The following is a 19,238-nucleotide window of genomic DNA, read 5'->3' on the forward strand; positions in this document are numbered from 1 at the left end:
GGAGCTGCCTGTCTTTTACAAGGAACTCATCAGGGTCTGGAACAAAGTCTCCACCAAGCGCAGCTCTCCACCGGCTGGAGTGGCGGCTGTCCTGCAGGAGCCGCTGCTCGGGAATCCGTACCTCCACGACCGAGGTTTTAGGTGGCAATCGGACGAGAGGGCTGTGGCTGGTGAGGTGACCAGGGTCAGGGACCTGCTCGATGGCGGAGGAGCGGGCTGGATGGCGCCAGACACGCTGGTGCGGAGCCTAAATACGGCCGACGTACGCCACATGGCCGATGCCATCAAGTCGCTAAAAACAGCTCTGGTCCCTGACTCGGAGGAGTCGAGGAGGCTCAAGCATGTGGGGAGATCCCGTCCGAACTGACCCCCGTCCGGACGGAATTCCTCATCAGCGCCAAACCCCGGAACCTCCCTCGGGAGCCGGCGCCTCACAACTTGAGCCGCCTCGGGGAAATCCCCTCCGTGCCTTTCAGTTCTGTGTGGAGGGGTTTCCTGTACGGGCTGCTCCTGCACACTCTCAATTTTGCCATCCTCGCCAGCCATCCGGACACACCATGGCATACCATCTTGCCATCCGGAGGAGGCGGGGGTCCACTATTCATCGGGGACTTGGCCTGGAGGATGATGCACGGAGCAGTGCCGTGCAATAAATTTTTAAGCCGGTTCACGGGCTCCCAGGCCGCCTGCAATTTCTGCGGTCTGGAAGAGTCCGTGTTCCATGTTTTTATCGAATGCACGAGGTTGCAACCCCTGTTTTATTATTTAAAGGGGCGGCTCCTGAAATTGTGGCTGCACTTCAGTCCCACACTCCTGATCTTTGAGCACCCTGTGCGGAGGGGAGCGGGTAGGTCCGAGAGCCTCCTCGTAGGACTGATCCTGGTCACGGCCAAGGGTGCTATCAGCCAGTCCAGGCAGCGGGCGGTCGAGGAGGTCGTTCAGCCTGACTGCCTGCCTCTCTTCCGCTCTTACATCCGCGCCAGGGTGTCCTTGGAGATGGAGCACGTGGTGTCCACCGGTACGCTCGCGGCCTTCCGCGAGAGGTGGGCGCCGGAGGGACTGCAGTGCATCGTTACCCCCGGCAACCAAATTTTGATTTGATTTTATTTATTTTACAGTTTGATTTGCTTTAATTGCCGGTTTTAGTGTCCCCCTCCTCTTTTATAGGGGGCACTTGTAGAAATTACGATTTTATGGCCCAAAAAAAAAAGTTAAAAAAAAAGTTAAAAAAAACACAAAAAAAAGAAACAAAAGGGCAGTTTGAAAATTTTTTGGAGTGTCCCCCAGATTGGGGGGCATTTGAGTTAATGTTTATTTCGTTATCCAACCAAAAAGAGTTCTGTGGACAAGGGTGGAGCTGTTGGAGGCGTGGACTGATCATTTGGAGCCTGGAGCAGTGATAGAAGGAGATCCCTGCTGCAGCTCCTGCCTGGAGGCCTTTGTGAACCCTGAGACCAGCCCAGGAAGAGGAGGAAGGGGCTTACTACAATTCAACATCCAGAGGGAGAGGAGGAGAGCAGAAAATTCAACAACTTCATTACTTCTGCAGAGAGTTGGAGAGATGGGGAAAAGAACAACAACCTTTGTGGAAGGAGGGAGACTCTACAACATCCTACAGGTGGGTGTACTGGTGCATTCCCCTAAAGACATTGTTTTATTGGTGGGGGGAGAAAAGAAGATTTCTTCGAGGCCCGGAACATCGCGGCGGGTGTGTGTGTGTGTGGAAGTGTGTGTGGGGGTCTTGCTTACAGCTGGGCCCCACACACCACTGAAGCACCCCTCCCCCATTGCCTAGCCTGGGATAGCTGGAGCTACCTGGCTAAAGAATTATTAATCACCCTATTTAACATCATTGGGAGTGTGTGCCTGGGTGGCTCCAGCTGCCCCAGGTGAAGACATCTTCTCCCCCCACCCGCAGACCATCCTATAAGACTGTGTCCTGTTTGTTCCATCATCTGGGGAATGCACCCCAAAAAACACCCACCCATCACTGTGAGGGGAGACCTGCCCTCACAGCTTCCCTCTTTCACACCCCCCGCTCTCTCTCTGTCTCTATCACTCTCTCTGTCTCTCCCCTCTCTCTGAGAGTCCCTTTCCTCCTCAATTAAAATTAAATTAAGATAACTGAGCAGAGGGAGCAAGGCCCCTCCCCAATCGTTAACTAGGGGAGAGGTGTGCCCCACTAAGAGCTCCCTCTGCTCAAACACCAACGAGGCCAATTTAAGACCATTAAGACCATTAAGGCCTGTGACTTTGGGGTGGGTGTAGCCCTTAAAGGGACCCCGTCATGGCGACCCTATCCACGCCGGTGGCAGGGCCAGCTAAGACGTACGCGCAGGCGGCTTCCACATCCACAGCGCCTCCTGCGCCTCCTGCTGCCCTGCCACCATTTAAACTAATTACAAAAAAATACGGGGTCAAGAGCTACACTCACCCCACAATGAGCATTGAGGAGTGCGTGCGGGCGATGGCTGGGGTAGTCGGCCCCTCGGTCATTGTCGCAGCCTCCAAAATGTCTGGGAAGGCGGTGTTCTTCCTGGGGTCGGATCGGGCAATGTCCCTGGCCACCGCGCAGAGGGTCATCCTTTCCAATGTCCCGCCCTTTGTTCCCGCTGAGCTCCTCCTCCCTCACCTACACCAACTAGGGGAGGTAAGATCAGGGATTAACCCCATACCGCTCGGCCTCAGGGAGAACAGCCTGCGCCACGTGTTTCCTTCCGCCGCCGGCTCTTTGTCCGGCTGGTGCAGGAGGAGACGACAGAGGGCAGTTTTAATGTGGCGCACGAGGGGACTGCCTACCACGTCTTTTGGACGTCGGACGGCGTGCGGTGCCATGCCTATAGGGAGGTGGGGCACGTTCGCAAGAACTGCCCCACCTCCAAGGCCGCCAAAGCACCGAAGGCGGCCAAGGCTGGCGCCGTCGCCACCCCTCCCCCTAGTTGCGTCCGCGTACCGGGAGCCGTGGGTGCGCGGGCATCGTCGGAGGCCTTTGTTTTCGCGGCCTCTGGCGGGGGGGAGGGAGAGCGTCCGGTCGGAAAGAAGGCGCGGAGGAAGGCGAAACATCTCGAGGTGGGTCCCCTCAGTGCGCCAGACAGTCTGATCACCGCTCTCAGCCCAACCCTGGCACCGGCGAGCGCGGGGTGCCCTGAGCCCGTGCCCGAGCCCTTGACCAATACCGCAGAGGGGTTTGGGTGCGGGCAAGAAAAGAAAAAGGGGGGAGTGGAGCAGGAGGCCTCAGCAGACATGGAGGTCTCCCTGCCTCCGCGCCCCCCCAGGAACAAAAGGAGGCGCCGCTCCAATGAGGCGGAGGGGGAACAACATCCCTCCGCGGAGGAGGCGGTGCCCGCCGCGTGTCCCGCGTCCCCCACCAGCACCCCCAAACTGCGCCGTAGGCGAGAGAAATCTGTCCCCGGGGAGGGTGGGGCAGTTGAAGATGCCCAGCCTCTGCCTCCCGGGGATGGTGTGGACAATCTGCCTGTCGTGGGGGGCGTGGGGCCAGAGAAGGAATGCGTTGCCGCTGGGTCGAGCATCCCAGGGACTGAGATGGGCCGGGGAGTGGCGGCGGGGAGGGGGAAGAACACCAACCCTCGCCCCCTACTTTGGAGCTGGGGGAATTGGAGGACCTGGAACATTTCTTTGACCAGGTCTCTCCATTTTCCCCGGTTCCTGGAACGGAGGAGGAACCCCTTCCGCTGTCGCTTCCTGACCCAGCACCGCTTTTAAAAGAGCCCAGTGGGGACTACTCTGCCGACGATCCTGGGGGTGGGATCGGGGAGAGTCAGGTTTGGATGGAGCGGCCGGGCCGTTTGCCGTACCTCGTGCGGCCGACGGGCCGGTTGCTGGCGGCGACCTCCCGGAGGGGGACGGGGACTCGGTGGGGGACAAGGGAGAAGATCTTGTATCCATTGCCAGTGAGGTGGTGGATCTCCTCATGCCCGCCGCTGACTCCCCCCTCATTCCTGTAAAGGAACTCCGGGACTTTTTGGTCCAGAGCTAGGGTCACCGCAACCGAACCCATCTGGCCCTGGAAAAATGGTCCGAGCCGGTGTTGCTCATCGCGTCCGTCCGCGCCGCCGCTAAAACCATGGCCGCGGGCGGGCCCTTACCAAAGGCGCAAAGCCTTGAGCTGCGCCGGCTCAAAAGGTTCCTTGCTGGGCTGCTGAGGGAGTGGAGGTCAAAAAACGACTCCACTCCCCCGCCCCACAATAGGTTAGGTAGAGGTTGCACTATGCTTTTGTCATGAAGATAACCATAGCCAGCCTCAACATCAACGGCGGCAGAGAGGCACGCCGTAGATTTAACAATTTTTCGCTCCTGTGGGAGGGGAAATATGCGGTGTGCTTCCTGCAAGAAACCCACACCGTTCCGGGAGACGAAGCCACGTGGCTCCTGAAATGGCAAGGAGAGGTCCGCATGAGCCACCTCACCGCCACTTCTTGTGGAGTGGCCATCTTGCTGGCCCTGCATTTTCAGCCGGATATCTTGGGGGTCAAGGAGCCTGTGCCAGGCCGCTTGCTGCACATCACGGTTCACCTGGGGGACGTGTCGCTCCATCTCGTGAACGTGTACGCCCCTCAGCCCTGCCCGCAGCCAATGCGCTTCTTCGAAGAAATGTCCGCTCTTCTTGGCTACGTCGACGTCGGCGACTGCATTGCCCTCGGGGGGGATTTTAACTGCACTCTCGAGGCGAGGGACCGCTCTGGTGCCCCGCAGAGCATGACGGCGATGGAGAAGTTGAGGGACCTGGTCGGGTCCTTCGACTTGGTGGACGTCTGGCGAAATCTCCACCCCGATTCCAGCGCCTTTACTTGGGTGAGGCCTGGAGTCGGATGGTCCAGAGTCGACCACCTTTACGTGTCTCGGGCGTACGCTTCCTGCGTCCCGGAGGCCTCCATGCGGCTGGTGCCGTGTTCGGACCACCACCTGGCGTGGGCGGAGCTCGCTTCGCTCCGCGCGAGGACGGGGTCCGTGTACTGGCATTTTAACAACCAGCTGCTGGAGGACGTGCGGTTCCAGGACTCGTTCCGTCGCTTCTGGGCCGACTGGAGAAGGAAGCAGGGGGGCTTCCCCTACTTGAAGCTATGGTGGGACGTGGGCAATGCTCACATCTGCGTCTTCTGTCAAGAGTACGCGAGGGGGTCGACCAAGAGGTGGGCGGCCAGGTTTCAGCGCCTAGAAAAATAGGTGCTCGACCTGGAGTCCCGTCTCGGTCAAGTCGTTGAGGACCCGGCCCTGCGGACGGTGTACGAAGTGAAGAAGGCCGTGCTGAAGGACCTGCAGCTCGTCGGGTCCCGAGGCGCGTTTGTGAGGTCGCGGATTCGGTTCCTGCGGGCTCTGGACCGCGGCTCCCCCTTCTTCTACTCGCTGGAAAAAAGGCAGAGTGTCCGTAAGCAGCTCTTGACGCTGCTGGCCGACGACGGCTCTCTCGTCTTGGATCCGGAGGGCGTCAACAACAGGGCCCGTGAATATTACGGGGCTCTGTTCTCTCCGGAGCCGTCCAGCGAGGAAGCGCGTAGAGTTTTGTGGGAGGACCTGCCGAAGGTCAGCCCGGAGGGCGCCGAAAATCTGGAAGCTCCGCTAAGCCTGGCGGAGCTGACCGGAGCCCTCGACCGGCTCTCGAGGGGAAAAGCCCCGGGGCTGGACGGGCTGACCGTGGAATTCCACAGGGCGTTCTGGGACGTCCTGGGGGGCGACTACGCGCGGGTCCTGGGGGAAAGTCTGGCGACCGGGGAGATGCCCCTCTCTTGGCGCAGGGCAGTCATCGTCCTGCTGCCTAAGAAGGGCGATCTCCGCCTCCTTAAGAACTGGCGCCCGGTCTCCTTCCTCGGCATGGACTACAAAATCTTCACCAGGGCGATGTCTGCTCGCCTTGGCGCCGTGCTGGACCATATGATCCACCCCAACCAGTCCTACACGGTCCCGGGCCGGACAATCCACGATAACATCCATCTGGTCCGGGACCTCATTCATCATTCCCAGGAGGCTGGTCTGTCGGTCGCCTTCCTATCGCTCGAACAAGAGAAGGCGTTCGACAGGGTGGATCACGACTATCTGTTCGGGACTCTGCGCGCTTTCGGGTTCGGGACGCATTTCGTCGCCCGGATCCGACTTTTGTACGCCGCCGCGGAGTGTCTGATAAAGGTTAACGGGTCCTTGACGGCGCCCCTTCGCTTTAGGAGAGGGGTGCGCCAGGGATGCCCCATGTCCGGCCAGTTATATGCCATCTGCGTGGAGCCTTTCCTGCGCCTCCTGCAGACGAGGTTGATGGGACTGGCTCTGCAAGGGCCAGGCGTGGAGGTCGTCCTCTCGGCTTACGCCGATGACGTGCTCCTCGCGGTAGAGGATCCCGCTGACCTGCGGAGGATGCGTGAGTGCCAGGAGTTTTACTCGGCCGCATCCTCCGCCAGGATCAACTGGGAGAAATGTTCCCGACTCCTGGTGGGTCAGTGGTGGGTGGACTCCCTGCCGGAGGAGCTCAGGCCTTTTGCTTGGAGCACGACCCATCTCCTCTATCTGGGAGTCTACCTTAGCCCCGACGAGGAAGCCTGGCCGGCGAACTGGCAAGAGCTGGAGGCCAAGATCGCCGCTCGCCTAGGGCCCTGGACAGGACTGCTCTGAGTGCTGTCCTACAGGGGTCGAGCGCTCGTCATAAACCAGCTGGTGGCCGCCATGCTGTGGTACCGGCTGGTCACTTTGACCCCTCCCCCTGAGTTTGTCACCTTGATACAGAAGAAGCTGGTGGACTTCTTCTGGAACAACAGGAAGCACTGGGTCTCTGCCGCGGTCTTGAGTCTCCCGCTTGGGGACGGCGGTCAGTCGTTGGTGTGCGTCAGCGCCCAGCTCGCGACTTTCCGTCTTCAGACCCTGCAGAGATACCTTTACGTCGAGCCCCCTCCTTGGTGGCGTGCTCTGGCGACGTATTTCTTCCGCCAGCAGCACGGCCTCAACTACGACATGCAGCTCCTGTTTGTGAGCTTGGGGGGCGTCAGGACCGCCGTCCAGGAGCTGCCTGTCTTTTACAAGGAACTCACCAGGGTCTGGAACAAAGTCTCCACCAAGCGCAGCTCTCCACTGGCTGGAGTGGCGGCCGTCCTGCAGGAGCCGCTGCTCCGGAATCCGTACCTCCACGACCGAGGTTTTAGGTGGCAGTCGGACGAGAGGGCTGTGGCTGGTGAGGTGGCCAGGGTCAGGGACCTGCTTGATGGCGGAGGAGCGGGCTGGATGGCGCCAGACACGCTGGCGTGGCGCCTAAAGTTGGCCGACGTCCGCCGCGCGGCCGATGCCATCGAGTCGCTAAAAACAGCTCTGGGCCCTGACTCCGTTAGGTGCATCGAGGAGGCTCAAGCATGTGGGGAGATCCCGTCCGAACTGACCCCCGTCTGGACGGAATTCCTCATCGGCGCCAAACCCCGGAACCTCCCTCGGGGGCCGGCGCCTCACAACTTGAGCCGCCTCGGGGAAATCCCCTCCTTGCCTTTCAGTTCCGCGCGGAGGGGTTTCCTGTACGGGCTGCTCCTGCACACTCTCAACTTTGCCATCCTCGCCTGCCGTCCGGACACGCCATGGCGTACCATCTTGCCGTCCGGAGGAGGCGGGGGTCCCCGATGGAGGGCACTCTATGTGGGAGTGCTCCCAGTATTTATCAGGGACTTGGCCTGGAGGGTGGTGCATGGAGCAGTGCCGTGCAATAATTTTTAAGCCGGTTCACGGGCTCCCAGGACGCCTGCAATTTCTGCGGTCTGGAAGAGTCCGTGTTCCATGTTTTTATTGAATGCATGAGGTTGCAGCCCCTGTTTTATTATTTAAAGGGGCTGCTCCTGAAATTCTGGCTGCACTTCAGTCCCACACTCCTGATCTATGAGCACCCTGTGCGGAGGGGAGCGGGTAGGTCCGAGGGCCTCCTCGTAGGACTGCTCCTGGACACGGCCAAGGGTGCCATCAGCCGGTCCAGGCAGCGGGCGGTCGAGGGGGTCGTTCAACCTGACTGCCTGCCTCTCTTCCGCGCGTACATCCGCGCCAGGGTGTCCTTGGAGATGGAGCACGCGGTGTCCACCGGTACGCTCGCGGCCTTCCGCGAGAGGTGGTCGCCGGAGGGACTGGAGTGCATCGTTACCCCCGGCAACCAAATTTTTATTTGATTTTATTTATTTTACAGTTTCATTTGTTTTAATTGCCGGTCTTAGTGTTCTCCTCCCCTTTTATAGGGGGCACTTGTAGAATTAATGATTTTATGGCCCAAAATTTTTTTTTTTTAAAGTCAAAAAGAAAAAGGCTGTTTGAAAAATGTTTGGAGTGTCCCCCAGATTGGGGGGCATTTGATTTAATGTTTATTTTGTTATCCAACCAAAAAGAGTTCTGTGGACAAGTACATCTACCCTATTTCGTGGCCTACCGCTTAATGTGTATACCCTTCCTTATTAGCCCTCCTAAAGTGCATCACCTCACACTTCTCTGAATTAAATTCCATTTGCCACTGCTCTGCCCACCTGACCAGTAGATTGATATCCTCCTGCAGCCAATGACTTTCCTCTTATCAACCACACAGCCAATTTTAGTTTCATCTGCAAACTTCTTAATCATACTCCCTATATTCAAATCTAAATCGTTGATATATACCACAAAAAGCAAGGGACCCAGTACTGAGCCCTGCGGAACCCCATTGGGGTGACTGTCCCGAATTAATCCTTGCCTTTGCAAATACAGATGTATCCAGTCTTTCAGGATGTTTTCCAATAATTTCCCACCACTGAGGTTAGGCTGACAGGCCTGTATTTACTCAGCCTATCCCTTTCTCCCTTCTTAAACAAGGGTACTACATTTGCAATCCTCTAATCCTCCGGCACCATGCCCAGATCCAAAGAGGACTGAAAATGATGGTCAAGGCGTCTGCTAGTTCCTCTTGTACGTCACTCAACAGTCTGGGATGCATTTCATCCGGGTCTGGGGACTTATCTGCTTCTAAAGCTGCTAAACCCCTTAATACTTCCTCTCTCACTATATTTATTTCATCCAGAATATCACACTCCTCCTCGATAGCAGTATCTGCATTGCCCCTTTCCTTTGTGAAAAAGAATGCAAAGTATTCGTTAAGAACCCTACCAACATCTTCCGCCTCCACACAAAGATTCCCCTCATGGTCTCTAATAGGCCCTACCCTTTTTTTAAGTTACCCTCTTACTCTTAATATATTTATAGAACTTCTTAGGGTTTTCCTTAATTTTACTGGCCAAGAATTTCTCGTGCTCTCTCTTAGCATTCCTAATATCCTTTTTAATTTTGCCTCTTAACTTTCTATATTCCTCTAAAGATTCTATAATATTTAGCTGTTGATATATGACATAAGCGTCCTTTTTTTTCTTAATCCTCCCCTATAAGTCCCCAGACATCCAGGGAATTCTAGAATTATTTTTCCCAGCCTTTTTCTTTAAGGGCACATGTTTGGCCTGAGCCTTCCGGATGTCCTCCTTGAATGGCTCCCACTGTTCTGACACTGATTTACCCACAAGTAGCTGTTTCCAGTCCACTATGGTAAAATCACTCCTTAACTTAGCAAAATTAGCTTTTCCCCAATTCCGAACTTTTATTCCAGGCCCATTCTTGTCCTTATCCATAACCAACTTGAATCTGACTGAATTATGGTCATATAGTCTAGAGGAATGGAGAATGCAAGTGGCAAAGATCAGAGACAACACGATATGGGACCAACAGGGCCTTCACCTGTGCAGCAGAAGTCAGAGGACATGAATCCTTTTGAGGGTGCACCATCACAGGACTCATGTTTACTATGGGCTCAAGTTTCGGCTGCCCGCTAGAACGGCGCACATCGGAGAGGCCCGCCTAATTTATGGAACAAAAATTGGCCGAATACTTACCTCGTGATTCTCCAATAGCTGTAGGCCCAATTCCACCTCGGCGCGGTGCAGCAGGAGCTGCTGGGGGCGGAGCTACAGCACTGCGCCGTAAACAGTGCCGGCAGCTGCACGCGTGCGCATTAGCTGCCGGCGTCCTGTCTCCGGGGCGACGACCCTATCCCAGGCCGAAGGGATGTCGGCCCTCTCCCTGCCGAGTGGCTACGCATCTTACCTCGGTGGCGGGGCCCGCCCGCCCGCCCGGCCTCTCGCTGGGGCGGGCCCCGCCCAAAGAGTCGGTGGCGGTGGCAGCAGCCCGGCATCTTCTTCTCTTCCCCCCATCTTCTTCTCTTCCCCGCTTCTCCCTGGTGCTGCAGTAGGTGAGTAGAAATAATTTTTTTATTTATTGAGTGATTTTAAATTTTTTTTTAATTTTTAATTTTTTAATTTATTTGGATTGATTTATTGGTTTATTTATCATTTATTATTGATGATGGCTCTTTATTTGTAAAAGTGAAGTGTTTAGTGTTTGTTAACCCCCACCCCTCGTTCCCTACGCCTGATTTGTAACCTACGCCTGATTTTCTAATTAAAGGCAAGGTTTTTCTGAGCATCCAAAAATCTACATTTACTCCATTCTAAGTTAGTTTGGAGTAAGATTTCGCTGCCTAAACTTGCAAAACAGGAGTAAGTGGCTGGACACGCCCCCTTTTGAAAAAAAAATCTGTTCTAAAATGAAACTGTTCTAACTCACTAGAACTGGAGCAAACTAAAGGCCGAGAATTGCAATTTCTAAGATACTCCATTCTAAACTAGTTGCTCCAAAAAAATAGGAGCAACTCAGGCTGAAACTTGACCCCAATGCACCAGCTCAGAAACTCGCACTTCAGTGGGACCAGTTAGACAGACAGTTGGGTTTTCTCAAGGTGGCTCACACATCACAAGTGAGAAAGAGCAGATGGTGGTAGCAGGGACAGCAGTGGAGAGTCTGCGTCAGAGGGCACAGCTCTCTCCAAGCTCTGCTCAGCTGGACGCAGATGCTGCACCCCGGGTGCTATCGATGAAAAGGAGAATCATTGATTAGTTGTAGACAATGTGTAATGCTCCGACATGCCTTCAAAGTATACTGACCACGGTTTCAGAGAGAATGGAGGAGTTTGCCTCAAGATGAGTGGTTTGAGGTCGGAGGGCATTGCGATAAAGTGTTCTTGCATGGATAGAGCAGCCATCTCCATGCAACATCAAACACTCCAATCAAATGAATTCATGCATGCCTTGATCACGGACATGCATACTGTGGATGCCAACATATCTGCCACCTTAAATAGTTTGACAGTTAACTTATCCTTGGCCTTACAGGGCCACACTGAGCTGCACCAAAGTCTTCTTCAGCACTGTGGTAGCAGTGAAATGCAGCTGGGCCATGAGAAGTATGATGGTGATAGAGGACATGGAAGTGGGACTCTACTCAAAGCACTGCCACTTCTCACCCGTTGCCACCTCCCCACTCCACCCCACTCAGTCAGTACCAGACATACTGCCTCATCTTCCACTGGTCTAGTCTGCCCCTGCAGAGGTGCAGGTGGAGCAGTCTTTGCCGAGACCCTCATGGGCTCCAAAACCCAGAGGTCGTTGGCCAAGAGCATCTCAGCAGTCAGAGCAGGGATCTGAGCAGCCTGCCTCTACCTCTGCTGAAGCCACAGGATCAGAGCAATAGGAAAAGGAAAGATAAAGCTTTATGTCTGCACAAGGGTGTGCACATGAGTGTATGAGAAAATGTTGTTAAGTTTCTGTTATTTAGTTAAAGCACATAAATGATATTGTTTTACACCACTTTCCCGTCTTGCCCATTTTTAGTTGCTGGGTGACAAGTTGCCTTTTAAGTTGTTTGAAGATGAATGAGAAGACATGAATTGTTGTGGCCCAATGCAAAGGGTGATTGGTTAGAACATAAGAACATAAGAAATAGGAGCAGGAGTAGGCCATTTGGCCCCTCGAGCCTATTCAGCCATTTAATACGATCATGTCTGATCCGATCATGGACTCAGGTCCACTTCCCTGCCCGTTCCCCATAACCCCATATTCCCTTATCGGCTGAGAAACTGCCTATTTCTGTCTTAAAATTATTCAATGACCCAGCTTCCACAGCTCTCTGAGGCAGCAAATTCCATAGATTTACAACCCATGGGAAAAGGGAGCATAGCACGAAGGGAGGTGTTGTATACCTCTCTTGGCGCAAGGAAGGGAAACTCCCGAGCTAAAGAGCTGGGCCGTGAGCACTCTGAGAGAGGCCTCCGGAAGGACAATTTGAAAAAACCCCACAAAAACATGCCTAAAACATTGCCCACGCCAGCGCAACAAAAATCGCACAAAAAATTAAAACAAAAAACACTTTACTTTAGTAGTACTTTACCTTCCTCACTGCAGCCGGCATGGCTGGACCACTCTGATTTCCCAGGCGGTCATTGTGGGCGCACTTCCGAGCGGACGCGTCGGGCAAGAGTCAAAACTCACACCAGTGTCGCAACCAGGGGCATTGTCCATCCGGCACAGCTCTTCCCGGCGGTGCTGCTCAGTGCCACTGCAAAACCCGGGCTGAGGATTGCGACAGGGCGCTGGAGACGTCGCTCCGGGGCGAAACCTGGAACGCAAAGGACCGGAAAATCCAGTCCAATGTGCTAGTTTGCTGTAAAGAAGACATGCACATTTGGCATGCTGGACTCCTGATTGAAAGAAGGCAATCTTTCGTTCTTGGAAAATTCCTGATTGTAATTCTATTTGTTGGTAACGAGATGCAGTGCTTGGATGTGTGTAAACTGCAAATGCTTAACAATAAAGTATTGTAAAAACTCACTTTAGCCTCTAAACCTTATTTGAAATTCCATATTCCAATGGACACGTTAATGCCAACCATCATCATAGGCACTCCCTCGAAATCGAGGAAGACTTGCTTCCACTCTAAAAGTGAGTTCTCAGGTGACTGTACAGTTTAATACGGGAATTACAGTCTCTGTCGAAGGAAAGGGTGGGTTGGGAGTCTGGTTTGCCCCACGCTCCTTCCGCTGCCTGCGCTTGGTTTCTACATGCTCTCGACAACGAGACTTGAGGTGTTCAGCGCTCTCCCGGATGCTCTTTCTCCACTTAGGGCGGTCTTTGGCCAGGGACTCCCAGGTGTCGGTGGGGATATTGCACTTTATCAAGGAGGCTTTGAGGGTGTCCTTGAAGCATTTCCACTGCCCACATGGGGCTAGCTTTCTGTGTAGTGGTTCCAAGTAGAGCGCTTGCTTTGGGACTCTTGTGTCGGGCATGCAGACAATGTGGCCCGCCCAACGGAGCTGGTCAAGTGTGGTCAGTGCTTCGATGCTGGAGATGTTGGTCTGATCAAGAACATGGATGTTGGTGTGTCTATCCTCCCAGGGGATTTGCAGGATCTTGCGGAAGACATTATTGGTGGTATTTCTCCAGCGATTTGAGGTGTCTGCTGTATATGGTCCACGTCTCTGAGCCATACAGGAGGGCAGGTATCACTACAGCCCTGAGGACCATAAGCTTGGTGCCAGATTTGAGAGCCTGATCTTCGAATACTCTCTTCCTCAGGCGACCGAACGCTGCGCTGGTGCACTGGAGTCGGTGTTGGACCTCGTCATCGATGTCTGCCCTTGCTGATAGTAGGCTCCCGAGGTATGGAAAGTGGTCCACGTTGCCCAAGGCTGTGCCATGGATTTTGATGACTGGGGGGCAGTGTTGTGTGGCGGGATCAGGTTGGTGGAGGACCTTTGCCTTACAGATGTTTAGTGTAAGGCCTATGCTTTCGTACGCCTCAATGAAGATGTTGATGATGGCTTGGAGTTCAGCCTCTGAATGTGCGCAGACGCAAGCGTCATCTGCGTACTGTAGTTCGATGACAGAGGATGGGACAACCTTGGACCTCACCTGGAGATGACGAAGCTTACTGAAGAGCAGTTTACTGAGGCTGAGTACAGAAGCAGTCATCAAGTGCTGCTCTGTGCAAGGTGGTCTGCAAATGAGGTGATAAAGTACAGCAGTGGTAGTGACATTTACTGTCGTGACCATCAGTGGTAATGACATCTACTCTCCGAAGCATTAAGTGCCCCATATGTAGCTTGAAGGTGCTACTCAGCGTTGAGTGACTGGAGTGCTGCTTAGGTACACTAGCTACACTATGGACTGGTGCCTCATTTAAATAAAACTCAGAGGCTCAATGAGCTTAATGCTCAACTTGTATGCAGGTTTCTAATTCCCTTTGCACTCATTGCCAGTATTGATGCATTTTAAATGCTTCGGGCACATTGCAAGTCTCAGGTATCAGTGCCCATTTTCTTCCATTTTTCACCCCCCTGAAGTATCTCGGAAATCTATTGAAGTGCCCAAAAGATTTTGCATAAAATGTGATTTTCATGATGATCAGCACTTCAGGTTGTCCTCGTATTAAGGGTGTTTAGATCCTTAAAAGTTGGTTAAAGATAAACATGAAGTGGGTGGCACAAGTTTTCTTGCACCAGCTTTAGGGTTACAACCTCCACTTTTTTTGCATGCTTAACGCCCACTTAACGCCAATTTTACCGCTGAAATGACATATATTGCCCATTTTGGCACAAAATGGAAACTGACGGGCATTTTTCGGAAACTTATCGCCGGGCGTTACTTTCCCCATGTGCTTAACGCCGGGAAAAAATATTACCACCCGCCCACTTTTTTTGGGCGGAATCAGCAGAATGGGCGAATTCAACGCCCATAATATCGCCCAGCGTTACTTTCCGCACGGATTTAAAACCCGCCCACTTTTTTTGTCGTAAAGAGCATATTTACCGAAACTAGCGGCCATGAGATCGCCCTGCGTCAATTTCACCACCTCGCACATATATCGCCCACAGTATCGCTCGCCCAAAAATACGACCAGAAAAAGTAGAACTAACCGAAACGAATCACAGCGTTATGGATGCCATGTTCTGGATCACATGTCTCATCCTTTAAAAGGCTGCTGTGCTTCAACCTCAGTGAAGTTCAGATCTACTCTGCAGGTCGTTGGAGTTGATGTGAACATCTCTAAAAACACCTTGACCACACTGTGACCGATTGGAATTGAAGACATTCTTTGTTTGTGACCAATCGGTGGAAAACAGAGAGCTACTGCAATGGGGCCTGTCCTTTCTCACCCTCTCTTGCTGACCAATCACATGCAGCAGACTTGACATCGCCGAAGGAACGCTCCACTGCATTATGTGCCCAATGTAAGACATGATAGACAGATGAGGAGAACCAAACGTTACACCCCTCACAAGTACAAGGAGAGACATTCTTACCTCGACTTGCCCGACACCAGCTGTCTTTGGAGACTGCGTTTCCATCAAGAGGTTATCACTGAGGTATGCCAGCTGATAATGGCAGAACTGCAGCCTGCCAGCAATATCAGTACTGCACTATCCGTCGCGGTCAAAGTCACCACAGCACTGTCGTTCTATGCCTCGGGTTCTTTTCAGGCCACAGCTGGAGACATTTGCGGACTTTCTCAGCATCCCACACATCGCTGCATTAGATAGGTCACTGAAGCCCTGTCCGCATGCAGGAGGGACTTGATCAGCTTCCCTATGACCAGGGAGGCTCAGAGGGAGAAGGCTCTAGGATTCGCCTTAATTGCAAACTTCCCCAAGATGCAAGGAGTAATAGACTGTATGCACATCACGATGTGGGCACCTTTTCAGAATGCTGAGGTTTTCAGGAACTGGAAGGGATTCCACTCGCTGAACCTCCAGCTGGTTGTCAACCACCAGCAAATTATACGAGCAGTTAATGCTCAATTTCCAGGCAGCATCCATTATGCGCACATCTTGCGTGAGAGCACTGTATCTGATTTGTTTAACTATGAGCCACAAGGTCAATACTGGATGCTTGGTGACAAAGGATATGGCCTTGCCACATGGCTGATGACCCCCCCCCCCGCATGACACCCACACTGAAGCCGAGAGGCGATACAACGAGAGCCACAGGGCAACTCGCAATATCGTGGAGAAAACCATTGGAGTGCTGAAGCAGTGCTTTAGATGCCTGGACCACTCAGGAGGCGAGCTCCAAGACCACCCTGAGCAGGTAGCTCAATTCATGGTGGTGTGCTCCATGCTATACAACTTGGCTATCAGGAGGGGACAAGAATTGCCTGATGAGTCTGACAGTCCACCTCACCAGAGAGAGGAAGAGGAGGATGAGGAGGCAGACGCTGACATCGGCCCAGACAATCAGGCTGACACTGAAGCCATGCCATGCCCCCGCCCCACTGTGAAAGGGCCCATGGTGGCATGATAGCTGCAAGAGCTTTATGTCAGGATCTCATCAATGATCGCTTTGCCTGAAAGAACGTTGGTGTTATTTACAAGCCTGACACACTGCTGGGTGTGCAGGTCATACATCAATGGTGGGCATCACCTTGGTGACAGTTAAAGTTTAAATTGATTGAAGTTAAATGTGATTATACCCTTTGATGTAAAGGAATCACCAGCGTGCAATGGTGCAGCTATCTGAGCCAATATATTGCAAGGTTTTGTTAAATAAAAAACATTTAAACCAAACATTAGTCTGAAATCATCAGCATTTCTGTACAAACAAACCCTTCCTCCCCCCACCACTTCTCCTCCCCACCTCTACCCCTTCCCCTTCCCCTCCAAGCCGCCTGGCCGAGGAGCTCCTTAGGCGATGCTTCATTGCGGGCGGGGGTGGGGGGGTGGTGGTAGGCGTGGTGGTGACGGCCGAAACGCTGCTTGGACGGATGCGGGAGAGGACGGTCCCGAGGTGGGAATGTGCTCCAAGTCAGAAGCAAGATGTTGCTGCTGGCTCTCATGTGTGGTTGGCAAGGGGGGTGCAGTGCAGCGCTCTGGGACCACTGGGAACCCTCTGCCACCAGTGTTCCTGGCCACCAGCTCCAGAGCCTCCTCCATCCCTTCCATGTTATATCTTATTTGTTGGACAAAAACTGGGGCCAACTATGTTCTTGGTGCTTAGTAGGCTTTTTGCTGCTGGTGAATCTCCGTCGTTCCTCCCACAACAGCCAGACAAGCACACACCACAGCCACACATGCTTTCAGTGCCTCTGATCTCTCTCTCTCTCTGTCTCCTCTTCTGCGCATGTCATGTTGACCCTTGACCTCTGAATCGTGGGAATCGAGCGTTGCCATGCCGTTGCTAAGGATGGACACACTTTATAGCGAAGGTCAAAAAAATGTAACGCTACAGCCCATTTGATATTGCTCGCGGTAATGCCCAATTTCAAAAATGGAAACTTGGTGTTTTGAGAATGGGCGAGCAGCCGACAATCTGAAAAATCTTTTTTTACGCCCACGCTGGAAAAAACGCTCATTTTTGTGCGATAGGCACAAAAGTGGAGCTTGTAGCTCATAGTGTTTAATGGTATGGATGGAGTTAATTTATTGTTGTGTGCTACTGTGGATTTCTTGCTCAGCTTGCACAGGCGTCTGAAAGACATGTCCAATCTGGCAAAGCTGTGCTTTGTTAAACATACAAAAAAAGAAACATAGAAACATAGAAAATAGGTGCAGGAGTAGGCCATTCGTCCCTTCGAGCTTGCACCACAATTCAATAAGATCATGGCTGATCATTCCCTCAGTACCCCTTTCCTGCTTTCTCTCCATACCTCTTGATCCCTTTAGCCGTAAGGGCCATATCTAACTCCCTCTTGAATGTATCCAATGAACTCGCATCAGCAACTCCCTGTGGCAGGGAATTCCACAGGTTAACAACTCTGAGTGAAGAGGTTTCTCCTCATTTCAGTCCTAAATGGCCTACCCCTTATCCTAAGATTGTGCCCACTGGTTCTGGACTTACCGAACATCGGGAACAATCTTCCTGCATCTAACCTGTCCCGTCCCGTCCGAATCTTTCATGTTTCTATGAGATTCCCTCTCATCCTTCTAAACTCCAATGTATAAAGGCCCAGTTGATCCTGTCTCTCCTCATATGTCAGTCCAGCCATCCCGGGAATCAGTCTGGTGAACCTTCGCTGCACTTCCTCAATAACAAGAACGTCCTTCCTCAGATTAGGAGACCAAAACTGAACACAATATTCCAGGTGAGGCCTCACCAAGGCCCTGTACAATTGCAGTAAGACCTCCCTGCTCCTATACGCAAATCCCCTAGCTATGAAGGTCAACATACCATTTGCCTTCTTCACCACCTGCTGCACCTGTATGCCGACTTTCAATGACTAATGAACCGTGACACCCAGGTCTCGTTGCACCTTCCCTTTTCCTAATCTGTCACCATTCAGATAATATTGTGTCTTTGCGGTTTTGTCCCCAAAGTGGATAACCTCACATTTATCCACATTATACTGCATCTGCCATGCATTTGCCCACTCATCTAACCTGTCCAAGTCACCCTGTAGCCTCTTAATGTCCCCCTCACAGTTCACACCGCCACTCAGTTTAGTGTCATCTGCAAACTTGGAGATATTACACTTAATTCCTTCATCCAAATCATTGATGTATACTGTAAAGAGCTGGGGTCCCAGCACTGAGCCCTGCGGCACCCCACTAGTCACTGCCTGCCATTCTGAAAAGGACCCGTTTATCCCGACTCTCTGCTTCCTGTCTGCTGCCCAGTTCTCTATCCACGTCAGTATATTACCCCCAATACCATGTGCTTTGATTTTGCACACCAATCTGTGTGGGACCTTGTCAAAAGCCTTTTGAAAGTCCAAATACACCACATCCACTGGTTCTCCCTTGTCCACTCTACTAGTTACATCCTCAAAAGAATTCCTGAATATTTGTCAAGCATGATTTCCCCTTTATAAATCCATGCTGACTTGAACCGATCCTGTCACTGCTTTCCAATTGCGCTGCTATTTCATCCTTAATAATTGATTCCAACATTTTCCCCACCACGGATGTCAGGTTAACCGGTCTATAATTCCCCATTTTCTCTCTCACTCCCTTTTTAAAAAGTGGTGTTACATTAGCTGCCCTCCAGTCCATAGGAACTGATCCAGATTCGATAGACTGTTGGAAAATGATCACCAATGCATCCACTATTTCTAGGCCCACTTCCTTAAGTACTCTGGGATGTAGACTATCAGGCCTCAGGGAATTATCAGCCTTCAATCCCATCAATTTCCCTAACACAATTTCCTGCCTAATAAGGATATCCTTCAGTTCCTCCTTCTCACTAGACCCTCGGTCTCCTAGTACTTCCGGAAGGTTATTTGTGTCTTCCTTCGTGAAGACAGAACCAAAGTATTTGTTCAATTGATCTGCCATTTTTTTGTTCCCCATTATAAATTCACCTGAATCCGACTGCAAGGGACCGATGTTTGTCTTCACTAATCTTTTTCTCTTCACATATCTATAGAAGCTTTTGCAG

This window comes from Pristiophorus japonicus, chromosome 7 (assembly GCF_044704955.1).
Source record: "Pristiophorus japonicus isolate sPriJap1 chromosome 7, sPriJap1.hap1, whole genome shotgun sequence".
Lineage (NCBI taxonomy): Eukaryota > Metazoa > Chordata > Chondrichthyes > Pristiophoridae > Pristiophorus > Pristiophorus japonicus.